This window comes from Durio zibethinus, chromosome 4, assembly GCF_047325235.1.
Source record: "Durio zibethinus cultivar Kanyao isolate XHJ-2024 chromosome 4, ASM4732523v1, whole genome shotgun sequence".
Taxonomy (NCBI): Eukaryota; Viridiplantae; Streptophyta; class Magnoliopsida; order Malvales; family Malvaceae; genus Durio; species Durio zibethinus.
The window spans coordinates 14,755,635-14,771,359 of record NC_143165.1 but is presented as its reverse complement, the minus strand read 5'-3'; the positions used below and the strand labels follow the sequence as shown (position 1 = coordinate 14,771,359).

Below are 15,725 nucleotides of genomic sequence, written 5' to 3'. Positions count from 1 at the left end.
GTATAAATTGATCCTTCCCTTATATATATGAAGGAGGAATCAACTTACACAATATAAAACACTTTTAGTTTTATACATTTTTTACTTAATTTCAATAAATTCAATAGATAAGATTAAATAATTTTTTTTTTATTTTTACTTATTTATTTTATCTCTTAAATTTATTAAAATTAAAAATTAAAAAATAAAATAAAATTAAAAAATTTTATACTAATGTAAGTTGATTTATTCTCTTACGCATACGCACATATATATATTTTTAAAATTATCTTTAAAATTTCAAATTGTTTTAGTATATGTATTATTAGTCGTCATTGAAAGTTGAAATCTCAACCTATTTGTGAATAAAAATTTAAAATTATATTTAACTGTCCAAATTGATTTAGTATATGCATTATTAGTCGTCATTGAAAGTTGATATCTCAACCTATTTATAAATAAAAATTTTAAATTGTATTTAACTATCTAAATTATTGTAATATTTTATTTATTTTTATAAAAATTAAAATATCAACTAATTAAATTTCATACAAAATTTTAAGCAGTCATCAAACATGACATCAAATCAAATTAATAACGTTGATCCAAGCTTTTCTTTATCTTTGTCTTATTGTTGAATTTTTATTTATCGTAAAGGACAAAAAGATGCCCTCCTACTCGTGGCTACATTTATTTGAGACGGACAAAACTTAGTTGAATAAATCAAAAGTTGTATATGTCACCCAAAGATTCCATAGGTAACATCATGATTTGGCAAATAGCATTTGGTGTGTTCCTCATGCAATAATGCGAGAATTCTTCATTGCAAAAAAAAAAAAAAAAAAAAAAATCAAAATTTGCGTTTAGTTTAGAAAAATTTTATTTAAAATTATAATCTATAATATATTTTTGTTATATATAAATGTGGTTTAAGTGCATAAACTTTTGTGGGAACAAAAATTTTTGTTGATTAGTTTGTTTCTTTAATTATTCAATTATATAATATTTTATTATTATTGTAACAAACTTTTTTTTGAAAATTGGATTCTCTTCTTAAACTTTATGATTATAATGCATTAATGAAAAACAAAATAAAAATAGCATTTTAATAGGTATTATAACCAACTCAAAAAGAAGGAAAAACTTAGGTAAAGTTTTTTAATTGAAATTTGTGAAGTTTCCTATTAGAAATGATTAAATAAAATTAAAATCGAAAATTAAAATTAATGAATTAAAAAATCTCGTTACATAGATTAAATGTGTAACATTTAAAAAAATTTAATAAATTTTTATATGTAATTTTTGATAGACATTTTTAATAAAAATATTGATAGAATTATTACTGTTAAATAAGTATTGATCAAATTTGAATTATAAATAATATTTTAAATAATTTTTTATATATTATTGATCTTTAAATTAAACTCTATCAATCTATTAGTTTGAATTTTTTTATTAAAGTTTTTATTAAATCATTTTTAAGAAAAAATTTTACAAATTTTGCTTAAAAAACTTAATGTAAGTTTTGTTCCAAAATGAATTGCAATATATTTGCACAAAGATGTTATATTCAAGTGCACATTATCTTGTACATTTAAAATTTTACTTTCCAAATGTTTGTCACAAAAATCAATTCCTAATTGATAAGGAGAGAAAGTTATTTTTCTTATTAAATCGACTAATCCTTATGGTTATAATTATTTTTAATTGGAGTATAACAATTATGTATTTGATTTGGTTTTGTAGGTTATTTTCTACGGTTGATTTTTAGGGTTTGATTTGTAATTTTTTTTCACTTTGTAGTAGGGTTTCAACCCATTTTTGTATAAATAAATAAAGGTTAATTATCCTAAAAAAGTCAATATATCTTTAACTTCAAAATACTAAAAAAATTCACTCCAGAAAACTTAATTAAAGCACAAATAAATTTATTTTAAGAGGGTATGATGCCCACCAAGAATTCAGCTCATCAATACTATTTTATTGATTCTACTTCATAATTAAAACACAAATAATTGATCACAAGCATTATTTTTCTAAATGATTTCGTCAGACTATTTTTTTAATGGGGTGGCGTAACTATTTTATTTATTGATATTGTCGTAACGGTTTTGCGTCCGCCCGACGAATTTGGAAACGAAATAAAAATAATGGAGTCGCCACCAATCTTTTTTGGCTAGGTGCGATTGGCCACCTATTAAAACATATCCTTTTAATGAAATCTTAAAATTAATTAAAATTTATTAAAAAGATAATTTTACGGTCTGCAAAACAGTCTGGGTTCGGGAGTCGATTACGTGTGAGGAAGGATTAGCACCCCCACAACGCCCGTTAAAAACGGTACCAATTAACAACGTGTTATCCTTTAATTTTGATACAAACAGTCTTATTTTCAGTATTCGAAAAATAATTTCTTTGATTTTTTATTTATTAAAATTATTCTCGAGAAAAATAAATTAAAACCTTTTTGTTGAAATAATTCTTAAAATATTCCAGTACGTTGGTAACATTAAAAGAACTCTTTCTCACCTAGAGATTTCTTAAAGCATCTCTACTCGGAATACTTTTAGAATCTCATCTTTGGAGGCTCGAATTTACTTTTCGTAAGAAAATGTCATGTAAAAAAAATTTATTCTCGAGAAAAATAAATTAAAACCTTTTTGTTGAAATAATTCTTAAAATGTTCCAGTACGTTGGTAACATTAAAAGAACTCTTTCTCACCTAGAGATTTCTTAAAGCATCTCTACTCGGAATACTTTTAGAATCTCATCTTTGGAGGTCTAAATTTACTTTTCGTAAGAAATTATGTTATGCATGCCATGCAAAATATTTTCGTGTTTATGCACACATTTTATTCTCATTCAAAAATTTTATTAATTATTTTATTAATTTTATTAATTTTATTAATTTTAATTAAAATTTTGAAGAAAAAAGGAATTTAATCATATTGAAGATTTTCTATAAATATTCCAATACGCTGGTAATATTTTACAAAAAATCTTCTCACCTAGAGATTTCTTAAAGCATCTCTACTCGGAATACCTTTGAATCTCATCATCGGATTAAATTTCTTTTCTTCTTATTTTTATTACTTATATTTTAATATATTCATTAATTTTTATTTATTATTCTTAAAAAAAGAAAATCTTTACTGTATTGAAAAATTTTTATAAATACTCCAATACGCTGGTAGTACTTAAAAAAATCTTCTCACCTAGAGATTTCGTAGGCATCACTACTCGGAATACCTTTGAATCTCATCATCGGATAAAAATTTCCTCTTCTCTTATTTTTTATTAGTTATATTTTAATTTATTAATCAATTTTTATTTATTATTTTTTAAAAAAAGAAAATCTTTACTGTATTGAAAATTTTTTATAAATACTCCAATACGCTGGTAGTATTTTAAAAAAAAATCTTCTCACCTAGAGATTTCGTAGGCATCACTACTCGGAATACCTTTGAATCTCATCGTCGGATAAAAATTTCCTTTTTCTTTCATTTTTTTATTACTTTAGTATTATTATTAAATTTATTTTTTATGTTATTGTTTTTAAAGTTTATTCTAAAAATTAACATAATTATATAAAAAATTATTTAACCACAATTTCATTAATTAGTCTAACAAATATGGATATTTTAATATGCATAAATATTAATAAAATAATATATAAAAAATAAGAAAAATTCAAAAAAAAAATTTTTTTTTTACCTGAACCGGACCGGTCAACGGTCCGGTCAACTCCTGGTTCGGTTCGGCGGTTCGGTTCGATCTGGTTGGTTTGGTCCGGCGGTTCGGTTCGGTCTAGTCAGACCGGTCAGAGCTGATAAAGGCAGCGGGTCGCGGGTCGGGTGCGCGGACCCCGGGTCGGGTCGCGGGTTGACGCGCGGATCCTCCTTGGCTGAAACGGCGTCGTTTTGGGTCTTTCTCTAAACGACGTCGTTTTGAGTTTTTGCTTTACTATATATAGCTGAAGATTTTTTTTTGGTTCATTTGGCTTCTGTTTCAGAAAAAAAAAGGGAGAGAGGGAGAGAGAGAGCTCTGGGGGAGGGTCGCCGGTCGGTTGTCGGAGCGCCGTGCCGGCCGCCGTCTGGCTTGCCGCCGGCAGTCTTGGACGGTGGTTTCCGATCACCGGAAAAGGTGAAAATTCTTCTGAAAGTTCTCTTCGACACGATCTTTCCAGATCCGGTGTCCTTTTTACCGGAAACAGCCCTGATCTACGTAGATCGGGGCTCAAAGTTTCGGTCTCTTTTTCTTCTTTTTTTTTTTTTTTTCTTTTTTCTTTTTGAATCTGCTGATCTCTCTCTTTTTTTTTTTCAGGTGGCTTTCTGGCGCTGGGTTCCCCGTTCCAGGGGACTGTTGTTTTTTTTTTTTTGTGTTTTTTGCAGAATTTTTTTTTTACAGAAGCTGCCTCCTTTTCCTTTTTTTTTCCGTTCCCCCTTTAGTCTAGTTTACAAGCTCTATTTATAGAGCTTGTTGGGATTCAAATCTCAGATTTTCTAGGATTCGAATCTCATTTTTCAACTGAAAAATCATACCTACCGTCCGTGATTGGTGGCTTGTCGGGAGGCTGATCGGGTAGTTGGTCGGGCCAGTTCGGCGCCGAACCAACCCCTTGACTTTTGTTTTATTTCTGTTTCTTTTGTTTGTTTATTTTTTGTTTTTTGTTTGTTTTGTTAAATATTATTATTATTAAAAAAAAAAAACAGTAGATCCGGATAAAATCGGTGTCTACAGATATATATATATATTATATTTATATACAATATAATCAAAATATTAAACCTAGAAGATGAATTATATTTTCATTTATTAATTTCCTTGTCATGCTAATCAAATATTAACTTTAATGGTATGATACAGATAACATAAACAAATATTTTCGATGAAACAACTTTAAAAAAAATTGTTCGTCGCAGCTCGGATATGCGAATATTCATCGTCACACCTATACAATATTTCCGGATGAAAGGCAAAAGACAAAACAGTCCAAATGAAATCATTGATGCTTTCAAAGTTAGCCATGCATATTTTGAAGCGCAGGTAGCAATCAGCCCATCACATCAAAAACATTGTTGGGTTTAGCGCCTAACAACTTGAGTATTTTAGTCAGATACAGTAGTTCCACCTAGTCAAATCTGATAAGATTTTGGCTGGATGGATAAGATATATGTATCATCCACAAATTTTAAATTAGATTTTTGTGAAAATTGATCCATCTCCTTGTATATATAAAAGAGAAATCAATTTATAAAATATAAAATTCTTTTAATTTTACATATTTTTTAATCATTAATCTTAAAAAATTCAAAAAATGAGATTAAATTATTTATTTATTTATTTTATTTTTAGATCTATTAAAATTAAAAATTAAAAAAATTTATACTAATATAAATTAATCTTTCCTCATATACATACACACATATATATTTAAAATTATTTTTAACACTTCAACTTGTTTTAATATCCTTATTATTAGTTTTTAAAAGTTGAAATCTCAATTTATTTATAATAAAAATTCTAAATTATATTAAATTATTCAAATTATTGTAATATTTTACTCTATTTATTTTTATAAAAATTAAAATATTAATTAATTAAATTTCATATAAAATTTTAAAGTAGCTATCAAACATGACATCAAATCAAATTACTAACATTGATCCAAGCTTTTCTCTATCTTTGTCTTCTTTGTTGAATTTTTATTTATCATAAAACACAAATGGATGCCCTCGTATTATTGGTTTCAGCTCTGAACAACAACAACGTGACTACATTATTTGAGACGGACAAAACTAAGGTGAATAAATCAAAAGCTGTATGTCACCCAAAGATTTCATAGGTAACATCATGATTTGGCAAATAGCAGATGGTGTTTTTTCTCATGCAAAAATGTGAGAATTCTTGAAGAATTTTCATTGCAAAAAAAGAAAATAATAATAATAATAATAATAATAATTTGAATTTACGTTTAGAAAAATTTTATTTAAAAATTTTCAATTGTAATATATTTGTATAAAGGTGTTATATTCGAGTGTACATTATCTTGTATATTTAAAATTTTACTTTTCAAACATTTCTCACAAAATCAATTCCGAATTGATAAAGAGAGAGTTATTTTTCTTATTAAATCGACTAATCCTTATTGTTATAATTATTTTTAATTGGAATATAACAATTAAATATTTGATTTGCTTTTGTAGTTTGTTTCCTATGGTTGATTTTTACTGTTTGATTTGTAATTCTTTTTCATTTGGCAGAAGGGTTTTCAACTTATTTTTGTATAAATAAATAAAAGGTTAATTATCCTAAAAAATTCAATATATCTTTAACTTCAAATACTAACAAATTCACTCCAAAAAAATTAATTAAAGCACAAATAAATTTACTTTAAGAGGGTAGGGTGCCTATCAAGAATTCAGCTTATCAATACCATTTTATTGATTCTACTTCATAATTTAAACACAAATAATTGATCAAAACTATGATTTTTTTAAATGATTTTGTCTGACTATATTTTTTTTTTATTGGAGTGGTGTAACTATTTTATTTATTGATATATATAAATATATATTATATATACAATATAATCAAAATGTTAAACCCAGAAGATTAATTATATTTTCATTTATTAATGTCATGCTAATCGAATATTAACTTTAATGGCATGATACAGATGAACGTAAACAAATATTTTCGATGAAACAACTTTAAAAAAAAATTGTTCGCGGCAGGTCGGATATGCGAATATTCATCGTAACACCTATACAGTATTGCCGTATGGAAGGCAGAAGACAAAACAGTCTAAATGGAAGTATTGACGCACAGGTAGCAATCAGCCCATCACATCAAAAACTATTGCTGGTTTTAGCTCTTATCAACGTGACTATTTTATTCAGATATGGCACATCCATCTACGGGCATTACCTGAAAAGAAAATAAATTCAAATCCGATAAGATTTTGGCTGGATGGATAAGATATATGTCTCGACCACAAATTATATGTCTCACCAACAAATTTTAAATTAGATTTTTGAAATAAATTGTAATTTTATTTACGTTTATGATTTATATTTATTATTATTATTTTCATATTAATTTTATTATTATATATTTTTTAAAATAAATTTTTCGTTAAATTTTTTATTTCAAGTTTTGTTAAGATGTAATGTTTGAAATACATTTTGTAAAACTCTTGTTAAAAATTTTTATAATTAAGAAAAAACTTTTAAAAAATGACATGACGAGAAAAAAAATAAGAAAACTAAAATTTTTTTTTTATCATGACAATTTTTATGAAATATAATGTCAATTCATGACTTTTTTTTATCTAATATTAAAACATGATGATATTCAAAATTATTTTTAGAATTTTGAAACAACTTTTATTGAAATGTTTTTCAATTGTTAGATTTTGATCAATTTTGTTCAAAAATCAAAAGTATGATGATAAAATTACATCAAATGAAAGATTAGTGACAAATTTCAATCACTCATTTGAGTAGAGTGGTAAATTTATATTTTATTCTTAATTTTTTATATCAGGTTCATGAAGTTTTTCTTTAAAAATAATATTTCTAAAAAAATATATAATATTAAGGAAAAGATTTTGAAAGAAAGTGTTAGTTAGACACCGATTACTATTATATTTACCAAAAATATAATTAATATATTATCTTTTTCTTTTAAATTTTAATGCACTAAATGAAATTTTTTTTTAAAAATAGCATTTTAACTCATCTTAACAAGTTTATAGCAAAAAAAGGGCTGCAATATATTTGAGCCACTAATTTATTTTTTTAATTTATCAATTTTTATTCTTATGAAATTATGTTAAGATTATATCTACAATATAAAGAAAAATACGGACATAAAAAAATTTTGAATCGACGAAAATAAGAATTTCATTTATTATATTTCTAAATTTCCATTTTAAATAATTTATATTTTTTACTATTATAAAGATTTTTTCCTATAACAATGTCTACTAAACTTTATCAAATTGATCATACTTCCATATAAACCATCCTATTAGACTAGGTTAATCAACTTTATTAAATTACTAGCATTATAGCAATCCTTTCCACTTAATTACGACTAAGCTTCAAATTTTATTTTAAATTATGTACATTAAAATAAAGCAATAATTAAATTTAAAAATAATATAAAACTTAAAAGTTCCCATCAAACAACTTTTATATTATTGTAATCACCAAATTTTGTACTCTAATAATTATATAGGCTTGCAAATAAATTTTGAGGCTTGAAATCATTCTTAGAACATTGAATTTTGGGCAAATTGGAACTCATGTGAAAATCATGCATTAAAGTTATTTTGAAAAGTATTTGGAGAGTTTTTTGAAATGTTTTCTGATAAAATTGCTTTCCAGTACTTAAGTGCAAATATAACCAGTAGCAGTGACATCCTGAATAATGGGTGGACATTCTTCTACCCAGTACAGATCAGTTCTCAACACATCACCATGTTTAGCTAACCTATGCATAGCTTCATTGGCTACATGCTTAGTGTTGACAACTTTGAACACTCGATGTGCCTAATGTGGGATAGATCTTCGCCTGTTATGCTCAATGCATTAATATTACCAAGAGCATCTCCCTCAAGTATAATTGATGAAAACCCAAGTTCTTTGACCAATTCGATCACTTTAACCACTACAAAAGCTTATGCCACATGCAAGTCCTTAATTATATGCCTAGGATAATTGACGAGGCACCAAGAACAATCTTTTACCAGTCCCTTATTATCATTCCTATTATTGTTTCTGCTACACCTAGAGCTTCATAGGAGTTAATGTTGTTTGTGTTGAAAAGTGTGACTCAAATCTCATAAAAAATTTGTTTGAATTTTTTTTGAAATTGACTAGATATTATTTGATGGAGAAGAAAATTTGCAAGAGATGAATTTTAAGAGGAAAGGATTCTTGATAGAAAAATTGGTATACTTATAAACAGTGGGAGTCTCTATAGTGTTAGGCATAAAAAAAATATGCAAGAAAGCTGTAGGGTTTCATTAGGTAGATACCTCAAAGGCGTAGAAGAGATTAAGATGGTCATTGTGAGTGTGTATGTGTATGTTTAAGTGGATTAAAGGAGAATGAAATGGTCCACTTATGTATAGTGAACCACAAGGATATATGCTTATTTGGGTTGATCACACTTTATAGGATTAGAAGAGAATAAGAGGGTTCATGAGTGTATGTTTGGATTGAGATTAAATCTCTCTAGGTTGATTGACTAATTTGTTTAGGATTGGTTTGTGAGTAATTAGTTGATTGTGGTTGATGTGTTTGTAATTTTCTACAACTAATAGATCTTTCCTCTCATTCATGTATGTAGGCCATTTTGGGTTGGGCCGAACCACATTAAATTATGTTTCTTGTGTGAATGTTTTATGGTTTGATTTTGCTTTTGCTTGTTTGAATGTTTAATTGATTGGGGGGTTTTGCTCAATAATTGGAATTAGAGCTATCGTGATCCCAACAACTAGTATCGGAGAGAGGTTTGAGACATGAAAAAAGTTAAACTTGACGGAGCTCGTTTTAATGGAAAAGTTTGAGTATGTGTTTTGAAAAATCGATTTGTATAAAGTTTGAAGACACATAAAAGAAAATCATTATGAGACTTCTTTGCAAATAGAACCAAACATGTCTAGCATGAAGAATGATGATATGATGAAATTTGAGTTAAGGTGGAGATTCTTGAGAATGCTTATTCCAATCCCATAAAAGATTTGTTAGAGAATTTTTCAAGATTGACTAGATATTGCTTGATGGAAAAAAAATATCTACAAGAGAAGAATTTTAAAAGGGCATTTGATTTTTCGAATCTTAGATTTCGAGAAGAAAATGACATTTTTCTTATATAAATGTAATGTTTATATCAAATATTACTTTGATATGACTCTAAACGCAATGTTGTTTAATATATGTAAATCAAGTAGTTCCATTTAACTAAATGACGTTGTTTAGTTAAACATGATGTTTATGAACGAAGAAATTTAGTCTTTGATTTTAATCAAAGACTACATTTATAAATGTACAAACATAGTCTTTAATATAAAGATGATGTTTTCTTCTTAAAAGAGGTCATCTTTAAATGAGAATAGAAATGCAACCTTTGTTGCTTTCTTTATTAACTTCACAAAAAACCATTCAAAAAGCTAAAATCAATTTTAAAGGTAGCAAAGGATATAAACTAAACCTAAAACCATATGCCGTCAATTCTTACCGCATTTGTAGTTGCCATTGTTGACATCGTTGTTGTCAGAGGTAACAAATGCATTTTGATAATATTGAAATTAGATAAATGTGAATTTTTGCAACTTTAATTGGATTGAATGAGTTAACTATTAGAGCTATTTTTTAGTATTGAAACATTTTGAAATGTATATTGATTGCAAGTGCCATGTTTGTAGCATGACCACATGTTTTTACCTATATCTTCAAAGGAGTGATAGTTGTAGACACTCAATTTTGTTTGGGTTAATTTGAATTTGTTTGATTTTTTAAACACGATTGACATGTTTTAATTTGAGTCAGTTTAAACATTAAATTAAATTAAAATTGTTCAAACTTGTTTCGAATTAGTTGTTTTTAACTTAATTTTATCGTTATTATCATTTAGAATTAATTTAATTAATTGGAAAATTGTAAAAAATATATAATTATAAGTAAATAATTAATTAATCAAATTATAAAAAAAATATATGTAAAAATTAATTACAAAAATTAAATTACATAAAAAAAGGATTAAATTACAAAAAAAGAAAAAAAAATAACAAACAAAGTGGCTAGCAGCAACTGCCACAACAAGCCAAATGCCCAAGGTCTGCATAGTGCACCAACCACTGCACCTACGCATCAGACTAGGATAGGCCCTTCATCGGCACCCTGTTGCTCCACATCACAAGTGACTAGAGCTATTTCTTCTTACAAAACAACAAAATTTGATAGGTTAAAAACCCTTCCCTATTAGTCTTGCAAGAAATAAGAGGTTAAGCACCATTTTTCCACCATTCATATCTATATCCCAAGACCCAGAGCTCCAGTACCCCAATTTTATGACCCTGCATTTTAGATAAGCCCTGATGAAGCCACCTTACTTCCATCACCCAAAACCTTTCACAACCCCTATGCCAAACCTCATACTTTGTACGAGCCACTACATCAAACCTAGTTTTATCCCAGAACCAAGCTATTTTCACAAAAACCAAGCCCTGTGCCATGCCCCAATACATAGCCAACACCCTCATAGTCCACTCCTCTCATCAGCCTTTCAAACACCTATTTCCATAAAAACCATACCTTACGCCCTGCATGTACCCAGTTTAAGACCCTTCGATCCCTAGCCTAGCACCTCACTCGTACCTTTCACCCATAAGCACACCATCCATCATTCACCTACAACTTCACCCACTATAGCCCAACTTCATAAAACCCTATGCCTAAAACCTAAGCACTACACCCACCATCCCAATTCCTAGTACCGAATGCCATAAACCTTGCCCACATTGTCGCCATCTAGTCTAGGCCTTTTCGGGCCTTGCACCCCTTATAGTCCTTCAACATAGCACCCACGTACATAACCGAAACCCATAGCCACCCTCTGAAAGCCAAAAATAAACAAAAAAGATAACAATCCTTACCAATTCGGTGAGGAACCCAATGCTAAGCAGGCCCTACAAAACAAAACAAAAAAATCAATTTAAAAAAGAATAAAAAAATAGTGAATGGAAGCAATCCTTAAAAAGATTTGAAATGGTGGAAATGAAGAGTAAGGACAACGGAACCACATATTAATAACACAAAGGGATCTGAGGACAGAGGAGAAAGTTTAGGAGGTTTGAAGCTTTTGGTTTTTGGGCTCAGATATAAGATTTTAAGGCTATTTTGTGAGAAACAAAGTCTAAATCCATGAAAAAAGGTGGATGAGAGCATTTGGTGAAGTTTTGGAAAAGAAAGGAGATCGACCGAATGTGGCATTGGCGATAAAGCGACGATGGCCATAGCGGAGCTTCGTCGATAACTAGAGGGCTGAGAGAGACTTTGGTTCTTCTGAAAGAATTTGTTTTTTTTGAAAAGGGGTTTGAAATGATAAAAAAAACTTAGAAAATTTATAGTGTAAAATAAAAAAACAAGAGAGGAGCGACCAAACCCAACCAGTCCAACCCATAATTGACTCTTCTAGAGCCGACCTACTAGCTCTATTGGGCCTGGTCCATGACTTAATTGTAATAGAGTCCAATAGCTTTTTTTTAGGCCATTAAGTTACTTTACTTGGATTTCAGCCCAAAATCAAGCATGGTATGATTTCCTCACTTAGTTTTATTTACATATTTGTTACATTTATTTAAGTTTTTGTTTTCTTTTAGTTTAAGTAAAAAATATAATAATAATAATAATAATAATAATAATAATAATAATAATAATAATAATAATAATAATAATAATAATAATAAATTTTAAGAAAGCAAGAAATATATATAAAATATATAAGCATATAATAATCCATTTTTTTAAAAGAATTATAAAAAATGAGCTTACCCTAAAAGTTTACTGAGTTATTGGAGACTTTTAGAGAGGTTCGTAAATTCTAAAAATTGGAACTTGAACTTATCTAAAACCCCAAACTTGTTTTAAATTTATAAGAATTTGCATGAAACTTTTTTTATGAAGTAATCTGTTCTCGAATGCCGTCTAGATGTTTGGATATTTAGAAAATTTTATTTCATTAAGAATCTTCATATATTTTTATAGCTCGAGAAATAAATTTGTTTGTTAAAATCAAGATTATAAAAATATAAAATAATAAAAAATAATAAGACATGATTTTAAATATAAAAGGTCACATCCAAAACTCTATCTAAAAGTTGGAGAGTCCATGTGATCTTTTAATATTTGAAGATCTGATTTTTAAATTCACATTTGATCTTAAATTGCAAATGTTTCATTTGTAATTTAATATACTCATTTGTAATGCATATACATATGTTTGCTCTAGTTATGGATATTTAATGTTAATTATATCATATTTCATTTTTTACCACATAAAAAGTTTTTTTTTTTTAAATTTTTTTAGTTTTAAACAAATAAAATTAAAATAGCATTATGCAAAATATGATTGTTGGTATTCTGCCGAGATGTTGAAAAGTCATCAGTAATTATTATTTTATAAAGAATGTTATTTTATTATTTTTAGAAGGAATGTTATGATAAATCTTAAATGGAAAAACTATCTTTGAATTCTGCCTTTATGTCGGAGGCTTTGAAGGTATTTCTTTAATTTAAAGATTTTCATAACATTCGTAAATAAAGGTTTTTTTAAAATTAATTTTATTTCTTACAAACAAAAGAAATTATAATTAAATTTCATATAGAAAACTATTTTTATCCAAAATTAAAAGTAACGTATAGTTAATTGGTACTAAAATTGTAGGCTTTGTAGAGGTGTTAATCCTTCTTTATATGTAACTGACTCTCGAACCTAATTTTATTTTTGTCGACCAAAACCATCTTTTTAGTAAAGCTCTAAATCTATTTTATAGTTTTATTAAAAAGATAAATTTTTAGGTGACCAATCACACCTTAAAAAAGATTGGTAGTAACTCCCCATATTTTTTCATAATTTTTTAAATTCTTACATCTAGTGATCAAATCTCCTAATCGATACGTTTCAACAACCTCTAACATTTTTTTTTTTTATATTTTTTTGTTCTTCTTTTGATCTATGTTATATATTGTATACACCCAAAGAATAGAAAAAGGTATTCTTGAAAAAGGTTGCTTTGGGGGAGTTTTATCTTTTTTTTTTTTTTTTGTTAATTGAATCAATGAGTTAAACATCTTAATTTGTAACAGCAGATCTAATTAACTTTTTAGATTTATAAATATGTTATAATTCCTTCACCACAAAAACATCAATCTTTAGAATTACTTGTACGAAATTATATGTAATGTAAACCATAAGTTTTTAAACTTTCTCCTTTTAATATCATTTTTTTAGTTTAGTAGTCGATCAATTTATTATTTTATTATCATGATTTACAATGATATAAAAAATATGCTTTACAATTGTCATGGTAATGAATCTTCTGCATAAAAAAATGATAAAATTGTTAATAGACTATTGATTCACAGAATAAATTATTATAATAACATTTATTAAAATAAATTATAAAATTAGACAACTTACTCAACTACCAAAAAGACTACCTTTATACCAAAAAGAAAATTTTGGGTCTTAAGCATTATCTAAATACCTTAATTTATGCTTGAGTTATGACGAGTAGTTTAAATTTAGATTCCATTCCAAGTATGTCTAGAGAAGTTGCCGCTAAACTATTACAAGATATATCACCTCACCTATATATTATATATTAAAAGAAGAATGGGGGCCTATAGGGCTTACCAAATTTTGTCTCTTTATCTCATAAAGGTGAGATAAAAAGAAAATGGTGTAGACATCCATCTGTGTCCGAAGTTTATCGAATCAATTTTTTGTTTACTAATATTATTATATTATATTATATTATTTTTTTTATTATTATATTATAGTATATAATATTATTTTAGTATATTGTATTATTATTACTATTATTATACTATTATTATTAATTTTTATTTTATTTTTATTCTTCTTTCCTTTTTTGTTTAAACGGTGATGATGATTTTAGGGAATCCAAAAGTTTGAATTAGCCAGATCAAAATCCCATAGTCAAAAGTTTTTAAAGCAGGATCAAGTTAGGATAACTTTTGAAATCAATTGGGATCAAATCAGAGACCTAAGATTACACTCGGGTAGAACTTAATCCCAAGATTCAAGCTTGGATTGGTTCTATCCTATCTTTAAAATTCTTATTGAAGGAAGCCTATAAATTGGCCATAATTTGATAAAACACATACGGTTGATTTTGGGTGAGAAAAAGCTTAGTGTTTAAAATTTCAAGAAAAGCTTTGTGGGAGTTAGATTTTTAAGATTTTGGTTCTAGGAGTTTTTGGGTTTGAGATTTTGGTGATTGAGAGGGTTTGGATTCCTAGTTTCTATTTTGGATTGTTGGGTTTGAGGTTTTAGAATTCTACGATTAAAGTTGAATTTCTGGGGAAAATCTGAAAAATTTTGAAATTTATGGGTTTTTCTAGAAAAACTAGTTGAAGGTTTGAATGTTTGAAGTTTTTGGTTGAATTTTTTGGCAAAATTTGAATTTTTCGATGGGATTTTACTAATTTTTTTAGAAAAGATGAACATTTCCAGTTTTCGACAGTATTCTTGGGTGGATTTTAGAGAGAGGTAAAAAAGAATCGGGGTCTAGAAAAGGAGAATAGGTAGCTTATAAGGAGAAATGTTGGAAGTTGTCTTTTATACTGCCCCAACACGATGTTGTTCCGAGGGTTCTAGATCACCGTTCAATCAATTGACTCGTGCACTAACCTGCGATCCAACCCGACCTATTCGCAAGTTTTTTTTCTATTTTTATTTTATTTTATGATTTGATTTGATTTTTATATTTATTTTATATTTTGACTTTTATTTTATTTTCATTTTTACTAATTTTATTATTTATTTATTTTCATTAAGTAATTTATTATTTGTTAAATATTTTGCAAAAATAAAAAAATTTTAAACTATTAGAGAATTTTTATTGATTTAAAATTTATGGAATCCACCAAACTATTAGAAAATTTCATAAATAAATTAAAAAAATGATTTTTGTCCTACCAAACTAT

General features: G+C 27.1%; 1 long non-coding RNA gene across 1 annotated transcript; it reads left to right on the top strand.

Annotated features, from left to right (window-relative positions):
* The first annotated feature begins 3,744 nt into the window (after positions 1–3,744).
* Positions 3,745–4,635, top strand: LOC149519244 (uncharacterized). Its single transcript, XR_016341942.1, has 2 exons — positions 3,745–4,122; positions 4,303–4,635. It is a non-coding gene; the product is annotated as an uncharacterized LOC149519244 (long non-coding RNA).
* Positions 4,636–15,725: the final 11,090 nt, after the last annotated feature.